Source organism: Mobula birostris, chromosome 18 (genome assembly GCF_030028105.1).
Source record: "Mobula birostris isolate sMobBir1 chromosome 18, sMobBir1.hap1, whole genome shotgun sequence".
Taxonomy (NCBI): Eukaryota; Metazoa; Chordata; class Chondrichthyes; order Myliobatiformes; family Myliobatidae; genus Mobula; species Mobula birostris.
Window position 1 is genome coordinate 41,262,181 of NC_092387.1, and position 18,612 is coordinate 41,280,792.

Sequence of the window (18,612 nt, forward strand, 5' to 3'; positions counted from 1 at the left end):
CATTCACTCCATCCAGGCCCTACAATATTGAATGGGTTTCAATGAGATCTGCCATCGTTCTTCTAAACTGCAGAGCTCCAGAGAGCACAGGACCAGAGCCTCCAAACGCTCCATACACGTTAACCCTTTCATTCCCGGTATCATTCTTGTGAGCCTCTTCCGGACCCTCTCCAATGCCAGCGCATCCTTTCTTCGATAAGGAGCCCAAATTTGCTGGCCTTCCATGGGTCGAGGTCAACCATGGATGTTGTGTCCTAGTTATTTGCGTTGTTGGTGCAGCGCTGTCTGTGCATGATGAGACCAATGCGAGAGTGGCCGTCTCTGTTGCTAAGGCCACATCTGTAAGTGGCCTCAGCTCTGGTGGAGCTGCTGCATTCCCTTCTACGGGCCCCTTTGTCTTCTGCCGCTTCTTGCTGACGTCCTTGTAGCGCAGTTGCAGACGGCCAGCGGTTCCCTAGCCTGAAGCCAGCTCACCATAGAGGACACCTGTTGGAGCGCGGCAGACACGACGCAACCATTGCAACCTGCATTGTCTGAGCAGGGTGTGCACGCTGGGGAGGCTGGCACGAGAGGGAGCCTCAGCACTGGGTACTCTGTCTCTCCAGTAGATGCTCAGGATGCAACAAAGGTGCCTTAAATGGAAAGTGTGAGCCTTCTCCCCTGCTTAGTGTGTGTTGTCCAAGTATCACTGCCGTACAAGCTTTGTATGCTGCCATCTTCATTTTGACTGGGAGTTTGGACTTCTCCCAGCTCATATAGTGATGCAGGGAAGAGCTATTGCAGCCTTCCCAATCTGCTCAACGATTTCTGGGTCCAAGGAGAGGCTGTCTCTGATGATGGGCCCCAGATGTGTGAACTGATGAACAGCATCGAGTTTGTAGCTATCAGTGGTAATCTGTGGTGCCTCTACGTTCTGTCCCAAGACGTTTGGTTTCTCAGGATGATAGTCAGACCAAGTTCCTTTCAGGCCTGGGAGAAGCGATCAGTCATACTGTGGAGGTACTGCGGAATGTGGGCTGCAGCTGCTGCGTCGTCAGCAAACAGCCTGTCTCGTGTACTTTAGTTTTGTCTCTTAGGCAGCCGAGGTTAAAAAGCCTGCCGTCCGACCTAGTGTGCAGGTAGATCCCTTCTTTTCCATTGCCAAATGCGTGTCTCAGGAGAAGGACAGAGAAGGTCCCGAGGGGCGTTGGGGTGAGAACACAGCCTTGCTTGACCCTCCGCTTATATCAAAAGGCTCCCAAGAGCTGCTGCTGCACTGCAGAATCCCCTTCATGCTGTTGTGAAAGGATTTGATCATACTCTGCAGTCTTGGCGGGCAGCCTACAAAGGAGCCCATCTTTGCTGACTAAGTCAATTGCCTTGGTGAGATCAATAAATGTAACATAGAGTGGCTCCTTTTGTTCTCTGCACTTCCTCCAGAGTTGGCAGAGAGAGAAAATCATGTCTACAGTTAACCTTCCAGCACAAAAGCCACTCTGTGACTCCTGGTAGACACCTTCAGCCATCTTCTATAGGCTGACCAAGAAGACTTGAGCAAAGTCAGCAGCACTCAAGAGGGAGATGCTCCTGCAGTTGTTCTAGTCGCTTCCCTTGCCTTTGTTTTGCGGAGGACAATGATCTTGGTGTCCTTTATATCCCATGGTACGAGTCCTTCCTGGCAGCACAGACGGAGGACTTCTGCAGCTGGTGCAGTAGGGTAGTCATGCAGTGCTTCATTGGGGGCCCAGAAGTGCTCACAAAATCCCAGTGCAGTCCGACCAATGTCTTATAAAGCCTTGCTTTTATATTCCAGTCTTCTCAAAATGAATGCTAACGTCACATTTCCCTTCCTTACCACCAACTAAACCTGCAAATTGGCCTTTAGGGAATTCTGCACAAGGACTTCCAAGACCCATTCCACCTCTAATTTCTGAATTTTCTCCCTGTTTGGAAAATAGTCTGTGCCTTTATTCCTTCTACCAAAGTGGATTTCCCTACGCTATTCCATCTTCCACTTCTTTTAGAGAAGTTGAAGGTAATGATTCAACACAGGTTTTATATAGGTTGCAGTGGAATATCAGAACACTCTTAAACTCAGCTGGTAAAATCTAAATTGAAGTATTTCTAAAAATCTGCAAGATTAAGAGTTAGTATCTGCAGTGGTCACTATGACACAATCTGATGGCTGTTTCAGCCTGCTTGTTCCTCATTTATCCTTGGCACAGAAAACCGCAGCTTTTATCAGCTGTGATCTTTACGTGACTCCAGATCACAATTGGCTCACATGTTGCTGCTGGAATAGTCTGCTGAGCTGAAAGGAACTTGGATAATTAACATTAATGTGAAGTCTCCCACATCCATTGAATGGATAGACCATGCTGCTATCAACACTATACACAACCCTCCTCCTATCCCTGTTATTTAATCTTATCAGCACATCCTTCTGCCCTTCTCTCCATCATCTCCTTAAATCCAATTTGCTGCTCATCTCATTTTTTCCTTGAAAGAGCAAAGGTTTATAGTCTCTCTGCTGCATGTTTGAAGAACTCATGGAAAAGCGGGGTGACATAGATGTACTTTGAAAATAAATTCAGCTTGAACTTTGAAACATGCAACAAGTAAGGAGGCTATTCAGCCCATCTTGTCTGAACTAGCTAAATGATCTGTCTAGTCCAATTGTCCAACACCAGATCCACAACCCTGAAGGTCAGGGATCTTCAAGCATGCAATAAGTACTGTTTAAGTGCACTGTCATGACCAGTGCTTCGGGCACTGAGGCCCTGAGCACAGCTACCTCCTGGATGCAAAAATGTTTCCTCATCTGTCCAATAAGTTGCCTAAAAATTTGTTAATGTCAATAGTATTGGTGTATGATCCTCTGCCAAGAGAAATAGGTCATTCCAATTTACTCTGTTTGAATTGTAATAAATTAAGGCACTTCAGTTAAGTATTTCCTCACTTTCCTCTTTTGCAAAGAAAACAGCTCTAGCCCATCCAGTTCTTTCTTATGTCTGTAATTTCCTAATCCCAGTAACAATTTCAAAAATGTCTCAAAAGCACCTCCATGCTCTTCAGTGCAATCATATCTAATGAGGTAACCGGAAATGTATGCAGCACATGAACTGTGATATAATTAATATTGTACACAGTGCCAGGATATCCTCCGTAATTATATTCCTTTTACCCACGTTATTGACCGACTCTGCCACCTTTAAAAAGCTATGGACAGGAGGAGTATTGAAATTTATACCTCACATAAATAAAATTAGATGTGCCTGTTGGAAGTTAGTCATCCCAGCCCCAAGATATCATTACAGGACGTTCTCAGTAGTCCTTGGATTTTGCTCCTCCACACACACTAAGTGCTGGAGTAACTCAGCAGATCGGGCAGCAGCTATGAAGAGGGATAAAGGGTCGATGTTTTGGGCTGAGATCCTTCATTTCAAGTTGACTGTTTATTCCTCTCCATAGATGCTGCCTGACCTCCCTACTTTCTCCAGCACTTTTTGGGTGTTGCTCAAAATTTCCAGCCTGGGCAAAATCTCTTGTGCTTATAATCATTTGAATTTTTGTTCAAAGGGATAGCAATATAATTATGGACAGATAAGACAAAGAATATGACAGGATAAAGTTTTAGAACAGTCTGCTTCTGGATTAACAAGATGGGAGACTTTACTGGAGACGCAAGAGACTATAGATATAGGAATCTGCAGCAAAAATATGCCGTGTCCAGTTGAAAATACCAGAGAGAACCAGGCTGATCACAAAAGAATCAGAGTGGGAGTGAAAGTTAAAATAAGAAAATCATAGTGAGCACATGAGTAAAGACTAGACAAATACATATATCAGAGTACAGAAGTATCCAGTGCCATGTAAATAGGAAAAGGGGAATGACGATGTTCCCTCTAATTTGTAATGACCAGTATGCACAAAAATCTTGTGCTGTGCAATTTTAGAGGGAGACCAACTTGTGTACAGAGTTTAAATTCCTTTGTACGATAGTTGCAGAAGATGTGTGTACTTGCACACCTTAGAGGGAACATTGGCTCATGGCAGTGGAAATTGAGCCCATTACAGTCAAAAATGTAAGCTTGCACATGGATGCTGAGGCAGTGTTAAAGTACAAGATCAAAGTCAGTTTAATGATATATGCAAAAGTACATGTATACACAGATGCTGTGAAAAACTTATTTGCAGAAATATCACAGACACATAACTTCATATTAGTGGCATTTAACATTATTTAGACCTCCTACCCAATGGTGACTGGAATAAAATGACGTGACCCAGTTGCGGAGAGGGGTGGAATCATTGATGATGGATGTTGCCTTCTTGAGACCTTTATCAAATGATCCTTTATCAGGGAAGAGGTGTTTCCAATTTAATAGTGAAGACAGAGATAGATGGGATACTAGATGCAGTCTAAATGCGATATAATGGAGGTATTAGAGAACAATAAACCAGCCAGTTTAAACCTGAGCAGAGGAAAAGCTTTTACGGACCTGTGACAGAATTAATAATCATCCGCAAGTAAATGGATTAATTAAAGCAAGCCAGCGTGATTTGTTAAGGCCAAATCATGTTTAATCAATTTGAATGAACTTTTTGATGAGGTGTGGTGTACATGGGCGTCTAGAAGGCTTTTGATGAGGTGCCACATAACACGCTGATCAGCAGAGATGGAGTGAGCATTAATACCATAATCATGAAGCCAGCTAAGAATGGAGAATAGTTGTTCTTGAGATTTGAGGAAGGGGGATGGTGGTGTTGCCCAGACATTGGTCTGAGGACTATTGTTTTTCCACTCACCTGGACTTGAAGGTGCAAGCCACAATTTCTAATCTTGTTGTTGATACAGCCTGCCCAGAATCAAGGTCATCTTCAAAAGGTGATGCCTCAAAAAGGTGGCATCCGTATTTAAGGACTCTCACTATCTCTCTTTGCTACCTACAGCCAGAAGACCCATACTCAATACCTTAGGAACAGCTTCTTTTCCTCCGCCATCCGATTTATGAATGGTCCATGGTCCCATGAACACTATCTCATTATTTAATTCTTTTATATATTACTTATTTGTAATTTATAGTGTGTTTCATGTATTTCACTCTACTGCTTCCGCAAAACAACACATTTCACTGCATCTGTCAGTTACAATAAACCTGATTCTGATTCAGATTCTGATTACTGTGAAGCGTAAAGTGAAAATTGAGGCTGGTGATGGATCAGTTGCACAGCAGGCGAGGTTTAATGCAGAGAAGGGTGAACTGATGCATTGTAGTTGGAAGAATAAGGAGAAACAATGTAGAACAGAGTGTAAAAACAGGAACAACAGCAGAGAGATCTGGGTGTGTACACCAACAAACGAATGTGGCGGGACAGGTTGAGAAAACTATTAATAATAGTAACTGAGGTAGTAAAGAAACAGAGAACCTAGGTGGGATCTTAATAGGCACGTTCCAGACACAATTTGTTGTGTTCATACTGGGACATTTTAGGAAGAAGGATTTGCAAGAACAACTCCAGAAAAAAGGACCGTGTCTGCAGCTACAGGATAGAGCAATCACTTTATAGCATCATTGACCGGTGTTCAATTCCCACCACTGTCTGTAAGGAGCTTGTATGTTCTTCTCATGGCTTTCCCCCTGGGTGCTCCAGTTTCCTCCCAGTGTCCAAGTTACGGTTAGTAAGATGCGAGCATGCTATGTTGGCCCAGGAGGCAGGACGACGCTTGAGTGTTGCCTCCAGCACAATCCTCACTGACTTGATTCAAGTCAAACAGTGTATTTCAATGTCTCGATATACATGTGACACATAGAACTAATCTTTAACATCACTGATCTATAGAGAGGCTGTGACTGATAGATTTCAGGGACAAGCTGAGGGGAGATTTGTTTGACCAAAGGCTCAGGGGTTTGGAAAGAATGAATAGTGCGAGTGCTTAGCACAACGCTTTACAGTGCAAGTGACATGGGTTCAATTCCCATCACTGCCTGTAAGGAGTTTGTACGTTCTCCCTGTGACCATGTGGGTTTCCTCTGGGTGCCCTGGTTTCCTCCCACATTTTATAGATTTACCAGCAATTGGTCATTGTAAATTGTTCCATGATTAGGCTAAGATTAAATTGGGCATTGCTGGGGAGCATGGCTCGAAGGGATGGAAGGAGCTACTCCACACTGTATCTCAATAAATAGATAAACAAATAAATAAATTTTGGCAGAAGGGATTAAAGACAAGAGGTCACAGGTATATATAAAAAAAACAGAAGAATAAAGAGAAGTATTTTGCACAGTGTGTAGCTGTAATAGGACTCCAGGTGTGGACACTGTGCTGTTCATTCCCTGTTTGAAATTTAGTTTTTATAGTGTCTTCATTTTCACTCATCTTCGGAATGGGAGAACTCTCTCTAAGACTGGTTTATCATCACCTCCCTTAATGTTAAACCTTTACTAGATCACCCGTCAGCCTCCCCTTTTGAAAAGGAAGCCTACTTGTTCAAACCTTATGGTTAATTGCGGACGGATCCATGGCTGGAGAAATGATGCACTGAGCGATTCACGCGTTATTGGGGGTTGTATGGAACCTGTGGGCTGTACCTGAATATGCCTGGGGCCAGCATCGTCACGGAGAAGTTTGCTGCTGCTACTGGAGAGGGAATAAGCTACCCACAGGGGGATGAGAAACTGAACATAGAGTCAAAAGGGGGGGGGGGGAATGGAACTGAAACCAGGAAACAGAAAATTAATGGGAAACAAGTGAAGAACAAGTGGGAACTTGCCCCAAAACATTGACTTTTTATTGCACTCCATAGGTGCTGCCTGACCTGCTGAGTTCCTCCAGCATTTTGTGTGTGTTGCTCAAGATTGCCAGCAACTGCAGAATCTCTTGTGTCTAAAATAAATGGGAGCATTTGTAAAGACAAAGCAGATAGACGTTGGAACATAGACAAAATGTTATCCGGATCTGCTTTATTGTCTAAATCAAAAAAAGCAAAGGTGTTCATAAACAGGGCAGAGAGTTAAGGGTGCTGCTAAGGAAGAAAAGGAATTTCAGAGTTGTATACTTTGATAATAAATGAACCTTTGATAGGTACACGGATGGGCATGTATTATTTTAGCTCTTACTGAAACAAATGTTAAAGAAGGAAGGACTGAAGAGATTGTTCCTGGTTTTAGAAGAGATAGAGAGATATCAATGGGGGGGGGTTGAAAAGTGTCAAAAATGGTTAAAGAATCAATGACAGCTGTGAGCAAGGTGATGTATAGAAAGGATCATCAAATAATGCTGCATGAGTTGTCTAAGAACAACACAGTAGAAATCAATTATGAGAATTTCAGTGACCTCAGGAACATGGAGAGAAAAGATTTAGAGGGATAGGAGCCAAATGTGGGCAAGTGGGACTAGCGTAGGTAGGCCAAAGGACCTGTTTGCTTTCTGTATAGCTCTATGGTTCAGCGCAAAAGGTATACAGGGTACAGAATTCCTAACCTGTTTTGTGAACAACTCTTTCAGCCAGTAGGTAGTAAGCTCAACAAAGTGAATGGATAGTGGGTTGTGGGAATTGGAGGTGAATTCTTTTGATTTTTTTTATGATTTAGAGATATAAGACGATAACAGGCCCTTTCAGTACAACAAATCACCCAATTACACCCATGTCAGCAAATGACCTGATAGCCCTCACGTTTTTGGAATGTGGGAGGAAACCGGAGCACCTGGAGGAAACCCTCACAGTCATTGGGAGAGCATATAAACTGCTTAAGGACAGTGAAGGAATTGAACCCAGCTCGCTACCAATGCAACAGCATCATGCTAGCCACTACACTGTTGTGGCACCCCTCGATTTTAAGGACTGAAGCTGGTAAATGGGAGAACATAATGAAAGTGATCATAATTTAATTAGATTTAGCATAATTACGTTAGAGGACAAAGAGCAAATGTTCTATTTGAGGTCAGACCGATTTTATTGGAATGGGATGAGGTTAACAAAATTGAGTTGGATAAGCTAATTGAAAGCAAATCGTTCTCAGAGCAATGGGAGGCTTTGAAGAATTAAATTCAAGGGGTTTAGAGTAAACGTGCCCCTTCTAAGGAAAAGTGTAGGATTTTCAAATCTACAGTCCCCTGGATATCAGGTTGAAGTTTCATAGGGTGTAAGCTTCTGTCAAAATGTAGCTTCTGTCAGAATTAAAGACTGCAGAAAGCCTAGAATAGCATAGAAAGTGTAGGGGTGAAGTCAAAGGAGAACTATAATCGTAAAAAGAGGATATTGAAAAATACTGTCAAGTAAAATTAAAGAAAATCTAAAGATGTTTCATAAAGGCTGAGTGATTAACTAATGAGAGGGTTGGAGCCTATTAGTTTTAAAAATGTAGCCTTGGTAAGGAGGCGGGTGATGTGGGAATGAATATTTAAAATGGAGGATGATAGCATCATTGTTGATAAGGCGTTCAAGTGAAATATTGGGTGAAGTAAACACTAAAAGAAGAAATGTTAAAGAGTTGAACATCTTTCAAAGTAAATAAATCACCAGACTAGATGAAGTATATCCTCAACTGTTAAAAGAAGCAGGAGAGGAAATTATAGAGGCTCAGGGCATCATTTTCACTGTAGTGCCTCTGAACTGGAGGATTGCTAATGTTCAGTTGTTCCAAGTATTGTAGGCCACAAATTAAAACAGAAATTGTTGGAAATACTTGGCAGGTCAAGCAGCATCTGTTGAGATCTGCCTGACCTGCTGAGTCTTTCTAGCAGTTAGTTATTTCATATTTCCAGTATGTGCAGTTTAATTTCCATATGGACTAATTATTGGAATCATTTCTGATGGATAGTATGAACTTATATTTAGATTAAATTGATAATCAACAGGGATCTACTCTCAGTGTCCACTTTATTAGGTACACCCTGTACACCTGCTTGTTAATGCAAGTATCTAATCAGTCAATCATATGGGAACAACTCAATGCATAAATGCATGCAGACATGGTCAAGAAGTTCTGTCGTTGTTCAGACCAAATATCAGAATGGGGAAGAAATGTGATCGAAATGACTTTGACCGTGGAATAATTATTGGCACCAAGCAGGTAGGTTTGAGTATCTCAGAAACTGCTGATCTTCTGGGATTTTCATGCACAATGGTCTCTAGAGTTTACAGAGAATGGTGCAATAAACAAGAAAAATCATCCAGTGAATTCAACTGCACTGGATTAGAGAGGCAGTAACACCAGGAAGCATATAATATTAGTGTAAGAACAGAGAGAACAAGCGAGCTGTAAGTGGTTAGTTTTCATTCTGCAGGGAATTAGAATTGGAATTGGTTTATTACTGTCACATCTACTGAGATACAATGAAAAGCTTATCTTGCATACTGTTCATACAGATCAATTCATTACACAGTGCATTGAGGTAGAACAAGGTAAAATAATAGCAGAAAGAAGAATAAAGTGTCGCAGTTACAGATAGAGTGCAGTGCAAGTAAACAATAAAGTGCAAGGTCATAACGAGGCAGGTTATGAGGGCAAAAGTCAAACTTGCTATACTAGGGAGCTATTCAGCAGACTAATAACAGTGGGATAGAAGCTGTGCTTGAGCCTGGTGCTTTTAGACTTCTGCCCGATAGGAGAGGGGAGAAGAGAGGTTGTCTGGGGTGGGTAGGGTCTTTGAATATGCTGGCTGTTTTACTGAGGCAGCAAGATTTCACATAGGGGTTGCTGGTTTCCGTGATGTGCTGAGCCATGCCCACAACTCTCTGCAGTTTATTGCAGTGACGTGCACAGCAGTCTCCATACCATGCTGTTATGCATCCAGATAGGATGCTTGCTACGGTATGTAGGCAAAAATTGGTAGGGTCAGTGGGGATATGCCATATTTCTTCAACCTCCTGATAAAACAGAGGTGTTGGTGAATTTTCCTGGCCTTGGCATCTACTTGGTAGGATCAGGGCAGACTATTGGCAATATTCACTCCTTGGATATTGAACTTGAACCTCTCAACCCTGTTAGTGTAAACAGGAGCATCGGCACTTCCTGAAGTCAATTGACCGGCTCTTTTATTTCGCTGGCACCATTTTACGAAGCTTCCTATATGCTTTCTGTACTCCAACTCGTTGTTGCTCAACCTGCTGCGGTGGCATCATCTGGAAACTTGTAGCTGGACTTAAGGCAAATCTGGAGTCACGAGCGCACTGGGAGTAGGAGATGGAGGACGCAACCCCATGGAGCTCCAGAGCTCAGAATGATTATGGTGGAAGTGCGGCTGCCTACCCTTCCTGATTGCGGTCTGAGGGGAAGTTAAGGATCCAGCTGCAGAGGGAGCCGAAGGACTGCGTGGTGGAGGGCATCAGATGCCATTCTTTGATGGGCACGGGGCCAGCCGCCACCATAATCCACCTGGTTGTCCTCCCCAACACGGACCAGCCATCCCCGCCCCGGGGTGGACAACGGCGGCGGTCCAGCTGGTTACGGTCACTGGCAGCTGCGCAGTGACGAGAGGGCAGAGCTGGCTGCGCGTTGCAGTGGGGGGAAACAGTGGAGCGTGAGGTGTGGGCAGTCAACATCTGGGAGTCCTACAAGGTTGGTCTGGACCTGCTGTTCCGCTGGGGGCAACACCCTATCCTGGCGCTGAAGCCATGGTTCTCTGGCAGGGCATTTTCGGAAAGCGGACCCGGCAGGAACCACCACCGGTCTCACAGTGGCCCAGTGCAACACAGTGGAACCAAGGGCAAACAGTGGTGGCAGTCAATGGCGAGGTAGACCTCCCCACTATGGACCACTGGCAGCTGCACAGCGGGCAGGTGAGTGATCCCGTGCTGATCTGGGTGAAGGGGATGGCTGAGCGTGGGACGGCAGCCGGATGAGGCAGAGGTCTCCGCGCTGGATCCAGAGACCAAAGCCCTTTACTCTCACTGGGGCATGCTGGAGATGTGCAATGGGTTGCTGTTCAGCCGATGTCAGTTTTCAGACAACAACAGGCACCCACGGGCTCTGTGCCACAGTGCATGGGCTGGTGGGGGCCGTCCATTTCGGGGTCGCAGGCTGGGCGAACGCTTCTATCACCCTGGGTACTGGCAGAACGTGGGCTGTTCACACACTGCTGCAGCACTTGCACGTCCCAGAAGGGGCCGGGCCGCCAGTCTAGGGCGCCACTGCAGCAGTACCTGGTGGTGGCCCCAGTATGTGTCTACTGCCCCACCCAGAAGTAAGGACTCTCCACCAAACAGGGATGTCACTGGAAGGGACTGGGGAAAGGTGCTGAACCAAAACTCGGATATGGTATATTGGGTGAACAGCAGCAGGCAGTTGTGCTGTACCAGAACTGGCTGGCACCGTATTAGCCTTTGGCCACCACTGACCCTCCGAGTGCGAAAGAAGGAAATGATATTCTGGGTGCCTTGCCTCTTGCCTCATTAAACAGCGCCTCAGCTGAGGGTGATCCAGAACCCCCCCCCCCCCCCAGCACCTCGGGCGGCAGCATTGGCCACCACTGGGACTTTTGGACTTCGTTGTGGACTCCGTGGTTGCCGGGGACGGCTGACCCCTCAGGTGGGGGCAGAGTGGCACTCCATGGGGGGCTTGGTCGACAGCCCGCCCCAGCATTCCTAATGACCAGCGCTATTTATTGTTCTTGCTTTAAAAGGCCTTCATGGGATTATAGTGAAATGTTCAAGCTCACTTTTGTTACATCTTAGCTTGGGTTCTACAGTTATTTGCCAGTGTGTTTGCGGGTCACCTTGATTGTAACCGGGGCGTGTAATAATCGCCTCCCCCGTCTGTATGTGACTGAGTGGGCTCTCTCCCCGGGTCATAGCGCCCAGTCCTTTTTTGTGCTTGTTGCAATAAAGACGTCAGTTGAGATAAATGAGATCTTCTCATCTGTTATCATGGACAGAATGCTCGCCATGGTACTGAAGGTGGAGCTGTAGTTATCTTGTTTTTCTGAGGTTCCACAACGATGGTGGTCTTCTTAAAGCAGGTCAGAACTACAAATTGAAGCGGGGAGGGGTGACAAATTTCCACGAGGAACACCATCTGGGCCCATTGTTTTTCACAGGTTCACCCTTCGGAACACTGATCCAGTATCCGTAGCAGTGACTCTGGGTTCAGGAGCACTGGAAACGGTTGGGATATGTGGTGACACAGCCATTCCACTGCTCAAAGGGTGTATTAATTGTGTTAAGTTCAGCGGGAAGGGAAGACAGCACCGCTGTCAGCAATTCTGCCCAACTTCGTCGTGTAACCCATTATCGCATGTAAGCCCTGCCGCAGCTGACAGCTGCTCTGGGACTTGAATGATTGGTATTAGGACCTGATTTTTGAGGCAGATTAGTAAACAAGGCTTGGCCATACAAGGCACAATTTCAGAGGCTGTACATGACATGAGTTGCAATGAATAATGGGCATAACAGCACCAGACTTAGAAATGCAGAAGACATACTGATGGAATGGAAAGGCCAGATGAAATTGCAAGTGAAGTGATATATATTTGGTACAAAGAATAAAGACAGTGTTGGTGAACTAAACAGTATGGTGTGAAAGTCAGTTGAGAGGCAAGAAAGATCTGGGGGTGTATGAACACAATCCTTGTTGGTTTTGGCGAGATATATTGAGAAGATGTTTTGAAAAACACATGGCTTGTTTATCTTTTTGAAATGTATTTTGCCATGGAATGCAGGTATTTTTGAGAGGGACAGCTTTTATTGCCCGTCCACATTTGACCTGCTTCTGGGGATAATGTGCAAAAACCAACCACACCAGTGGTTCCAGAGTCATGTACAGTTAAGGATGGTAGATTTCCTTCCCAGGAGGAAGATAGTAAAGCAGATGGATTTTTGACAAGCAGTCTGGCAGCTTCATGGTTCTAACTACGAAAACAAGCTTTTCCTAATTCCAAATTTATTTAATTACATGGTGGGATTAGAACTCACATCTCCAGATCAATGGTCCGGAACTCCAGCTGCAAGCCCACTAAATTAAGCTCTGATCCAATAACAAATTACTGGAAATCTGAAAGAAAGGTCGGATCTGCTCAGGAGGCCAGGCAGCATTTGTGGAGAGAGAAACTGCGTCAGCATTTTTACGCCTGCCTTTGGAATGACCACTATGCCAGGGTGTCTAAGTGCAAACCAAACAGTTATAGGAATGCGTTATTGAGCACTGTGGGGGTCTTAGCTGGAGTGTTGCGTTCAATTTCAGGCTCAGTGCTGACATTAGACTGTCAAAAGCTGGAGGTAGTGCACAGGGGACCCAACCAAAGAGACTCACATGCAGAGACCGAAGGAGCTGAGATTCTCTGTGAAGAGAAACCTCTACACACCTCAGTGTTCTTGACATGACGTGTTACCATCTGGAAACGGCTCAGCTGAAAGACTAGTATCAGTGAATTTTCAACAGGAACCTTCCAAAGTGAGCCCAGTAAAGAGTTGAAAAGGTAGACGTTTGCAGGCGAAGAAGAAAGAGCAGGGTAGTGGTGTGAATTGGATTGCTCAGCCAATGGGTGATATAGGCACAACTGATCAAATCACTTCCTTCTGTGCTGTATGATACTAGGATAGAGAAGTCTTGCTTGGTGATATACTGTTATTTCATAATTGAGAGCCAACCAAACTATTGGAGAAAAGTGTGAAGGCAAGTTTCGTTTGTATATTTATGCCTGTCCTTTATGTTCTTTCATTCTCCAACTATTCACTCTCGATCTATACTTTGTCCCGCATGACCTTCCTGTCACCGTTAATAACACCTCTGCCTGCCTTTCCATTGTCTGCAAGAACTGTCTTGAATCATTACCGTCCCCAGCCAGAGTCCTTTTCATTCCAATATCATCTCTGTAATTTTAACTCAGAACAGTGTCATGGATTTTAGTTTTGGAGTAAGGGAATGGGTTTACAGTCAGAGTCATGGAGCACGGAAGCAAGCTTTTCAGCCCAACTCATTCATGCCAACCAGGATGCCCAGCTAGGTTATTCCTATTCGCCCACATTTGACACATTGCCTATTCATGTGCCTGTCCAAGTATCATTGGAATGTTGTTATTGTACCTACCTTAGCCACTCCTGGCAACTCACTTCATTTATGCACCGCCCTCTGTGTGAAGAAGTTGCCCCTCAGGTCCCTCGCAATTCTTTCCCCATTTACCTTAAACCTATGCCCTCTGATTTTTTGCTTCCTTTTTTCCTGGGAAACAGGCCCTATGCATTCACTCTGTCTATGCCCCACAAGGATTTATACACCTCTATGAAGTCACCCCTCGACTTCCTACACTCCGAGGAATCAAGTTTCAACCTGCCCAACCTCTGCTTGTAACAAAGCCCTCGAGCCCTGGAACTATTCTTGTAATTCTTCTTTACCCTCATTTGAGAGGGTTCAAAGGAGGTTCACAAAAATGATTCCAGGATTTAAAGGCTTCCCACATGGAGTGTTTGAATCAGAGGTTCAGAAGAATGAGGGGTGACCTCATTGAAACCTTTCGAATGGTGAAAGGCCTCGAGAAAGTGGATGTGGAGGGGATGTTTCCTATGGTGGGAGAGTCTAAGACCAGAGGACACAGCCTCAGAATAGAGGGGTGTCCTTTTAGAAACAAGAAAGTGATAAATCTATGGAATTCATTGCCACAGGCAACTGTGGAGGCCAAATCATTGGGTGTATTTAATGTGGATGTTGATAGGTTCTTGGTTAGTCTCAGCATGAAGGGATACAGGGAGAAGGCAGGAGATTGGGGAGGCAAAATGGATCAGCCATGATGAAATGGTGGAGCAGACTCGATGGCCAAATGGCCTAATTTTGCTCCTGTATTGTGTGGTCTTTTGGTCTTTACAGCTTTCCTATAACAGTGTAACCAAATACTCCAGGTACAGCCTCACTAACATCTTTTACAATTTGTTAAATAATGATTTTATATCACTGTGCAAGGTGGAAGAAATAAATAAATTATGGGACAATTTAAAAATAAATGAAGAGAAGGATGTTACTAGATTTATTATTAAAGACTAATGGTGGGAATATCAAGACTAAGGAGAAATTAGTTTCTGGAATTCGATAAAAAAAACAGAAAATATAGAAAGATGACTGAACTAATGAGTGTTTCTGATTTTGTTTTAGATTCCCAGTATCTGCAGATTTTTGATTTTCATTTCCAATAACTGCTGTCTGACACCTCAGAGTAGCACAAGAAATAGCCTTTGGTTATGAATTTCCAAAGCTGTCTCAAATTAAAATTGCCATTGACCCTCCATTATTCCAAGATAAGAGAGTTAAATCTAGAAATTAAATGCTGAGTCATCTGTCAGCATTCAGGGAGAAAGTAGAATCTGTTACTGGGAAAGAGTAAATTAATCTTTTGGATAAACTGATCACAGAGAAAAAGAGAGAGAGACAGAGACAGGGAGAGAGAGAAAAAAAACAGAGGAGAGAGAGATGGGGAGAGAGAGAAAGGAGAGAGAGAGAGAGAATAAATTAGTAGTTGAGAGAATGTTAATAGATGTTATAGAATTAATATTCCTGGGGTATATAGTTGGAGTTATACAACACTGAAATCTGCATATGGTAGCCATCAGGAAGAATGGAGGCATGCATAACCCAATGTAGAAGGTACTCAAAGTTCAAAGTAAATTTATTATCGAAGTGTGTTTATGTCAATACAATAGAATCAATGAAAAACTACACACAGGGGCTGTCAACCAATGTGCAAAAGAAGTCAAACTGTAAATACAAAAGAAAAGCAAGCAAATAAACAAATAAATAAATAAGTATTACTGAGAACATTAATTGTAGAGTCCTTGAAAGTGAGTTCATAGGTTACGGAATCAGTTCAGTATTGAGGTTGAGGAACTGGTTAGGCTGCAAATGGCAGAGAATAAAGATAATGGGCAGACAGTCAAACTGATGGCTTCCTAAAGCTCGATCCCTGACATTTCTTTATGTAAAGACTATTTCAATAAAGGAACAGCACGTCAAAACTGGAAGCTGGTGATGATATTATGAAAAGAGGTGCAATAGAAGATGAAATTGAGCGAGATTAACAGATAATGAAAAGGATAACTGTGCTTCAGAATAATACTGGGCCAGGAGGTTTAATCAGAAGGAGTGGCTGTATAGACTTGATTTCTCCGCTCTCAAGCTCAGAAGGTTCAGAAGTGATTTAACCGAGAAATGTGCTGGTTAAGACGAGAAGCAGTTCCGCAGGTCAGAAATTCCGGAGCAAGGGGACATTTATTCTTGAAAATAATCATTTTCTTCAGGGGTGGTTCAGGGGATGTGTCTTTGTGCTGGAGATAAAAACCCAATGTCAGAATCAGGTTTAATATCACCGGCACAGGACATGAAATTTGTTGTCTTTGCAGCAGCGGTACACTGCAACGTATAATAATAGAAAATAAAACGGTGTGGTAGTGTTCATGGGTTTCATGTCCATTCAGAAGTTGGATGGCAGAGGGGAAGAAGTGGTCATGAACCATTGGATGTGCTCATTCAGGCTTCTGTACCGCCTCCCTGATGGTGGCAGTGACCCAGGTGATGGGGGCCCATCATGATGGATGCCGCCTTTCTGAGGCATTGCTCCTTGAAGATGTCCTGGACACTGCAGAAGCTCGTGCCATAGTGGATCCTTCCCCAGCACTGAGACCTCAGTTGCACTCAGTTGTCTACATTAGCCAAGTCATGTCATTTCCTTGCTAGAAACCAGACATCCCTGACAGTCAGGCAGAGTAAATGACTCAAGGATCTGCTCAAAACTTCCCCAAAGAATCACTCCTGGGGACCACCAGCCCATGATCACTGAAGGTGGAAAAAGCGCATTTGGGATTGTATTGGAAACCTTGCAGCTGTAAATGTGAGGCACAAACGAGCTCAGTGACTGTAGCAGAAAGAAGGATCCTCACCAAATATTTTCTCACTTGCTCCATCAGCCATCTCCTGTTTCAGCTGTAGGTGGAGGCATCTATAATTCCCACATTGGCCCTATCGGTCATCTCAGAACCCAAAGGACCAGCATAAAAGCCAGCCATAGGAACATAGTGAAACTGCAGAGAACTAAGCAGGCCTTTTGGCCCAGCAGATTTGTGCTGACTATCAAGAAATCCATTTGCACTAACTCTAATTCTATATTAATCTTGTTTTTTTTTCTCTCCCCTTACCTGCATCAGATTCCATCCCCCACCCTGCCCCAGATTCAACCACTCATCTATGCACTAGAAGCAATTTACAGAAGCCATCTACAGACATCCCACCCTGCAAAAACTCATTTCAGGGAGGTAGCACCATCAATTTGTGGGAGACTCCTGGAACTTCTGGGAGAGGTGGGATGTCTGCAATAGAGTAACTCCTTAGCAGCTAGCCAGCTAGTTTAAATAACGATAGCTATGCTAATGAACGAATGACACCTGTTAAACTCACCTCAACATGTCTTTTACATTTTAACCCACCATGGGCAATAGAAAAATCACTGTTGCAAACAGTCCAGCAAGCAACAGTCATTATTTTTGACCCCTATTAGGCAGGGGTACACTTTAGTGTAGTCTGGGGTGATGTATGTTTTATATTTTCTTTTTTTGGTACACCCTGCTCTCTCTCTCGCTCGCGCGCTCTCTCTTGCTTTCTCTCGCTCGCTCACAAAAAAATCGACCTCCGTGATATTGTATATAATTTGCGGGCATCAGGGAGCCACTATTAATATGCGGGAGTCTCCCGGAACCTCCGGGAGAGGTGGGATGTCTGCATCTAACTTCCCAACCTGCATGTCTTAGGGACATGGGAGCTCCCAGGGAGAACATGCAAACTTCACACTGACAGTTGCAGAGATGAGGCTTGAACCCGGTCACTGTAGCTGCGAAGTAGTGACTCTGCGAGCTCTCCACTATGTTTCCTGGGGATCCTGAGCGACTTCCAAAGAAACAGAAGAATAGTGTTCTGTGCTCCCCCACCCTCTCCTAACCCCAGTGGCCTGTTGGTGCTGGTTGGGGGAAGGGGTAGTCACCCGAACAGAGAATGATAGATTTTTATAGAGTGCAGTTATTATGAGTTACCAAATCATGTGCTGATGGATGTTAAACGCAATTAAATAAAATGGATGGTGAAGTTAAGGGGTTTACTGACCTGTGCTCCGAGCTCAAAATACCTCTTGCACCTTAGAATTAAATTGATTGGAAATAATCGGTGTTTTGCAACATAAAACATAACTTCACATAATATTAAACAGTGCTATTTTCAATAAACTTGCTCCCAGTTTTTCCGATTCCCTTCTATAAATTCTGCAATGCCCATTAAGGTGAAGTTGATTTTTTCTCCGGATTTTTTAATTTACAAAGTTCTGCTTATTCTATTTTCCTTCAAATTCTTTCCGAGAGAACAGCAAGCTCGAAATAAGGGTGAGGATATTCTTTAATAATATCTCCGTGAATGGCTTTCAGTAAAGCCTCAGCATAGCATTAGGAAGAAGACAAGTTTGCAGATCACAATCCCGCCTGCAATCTCTCTGCATTTCAATGCCCGTCAGATCTTTACTGCTGTAGACGCAGAGACAGAGGCAGCTCCCGAATCCAGTCCTGACACAGCATCGTCACGAAAGACAGCGTGTAGATAGAACTGAAATTCCAAGATCTCCACGGCTGCCTCCACTGCAGTAAGACAAAAATATACAGCACTGTTGTGG

At 44.0% G+C, this 18,612-nt stretch overlaps 1 protein-coding gene across 1 annotated transcript in view; it reads left to right on the forward strand.

Moving 5' to 3' along the window:
• LOC140212078 (pro-neuregulin-3, membrane-bound isoform-like) overlaps positions 1-18,612 on the forward strand; it is a 519,217-nt gene that overhangs the window by 282,887 nt on the left and 217,718 nt on the right. The window lies entirely within an intron of this gene.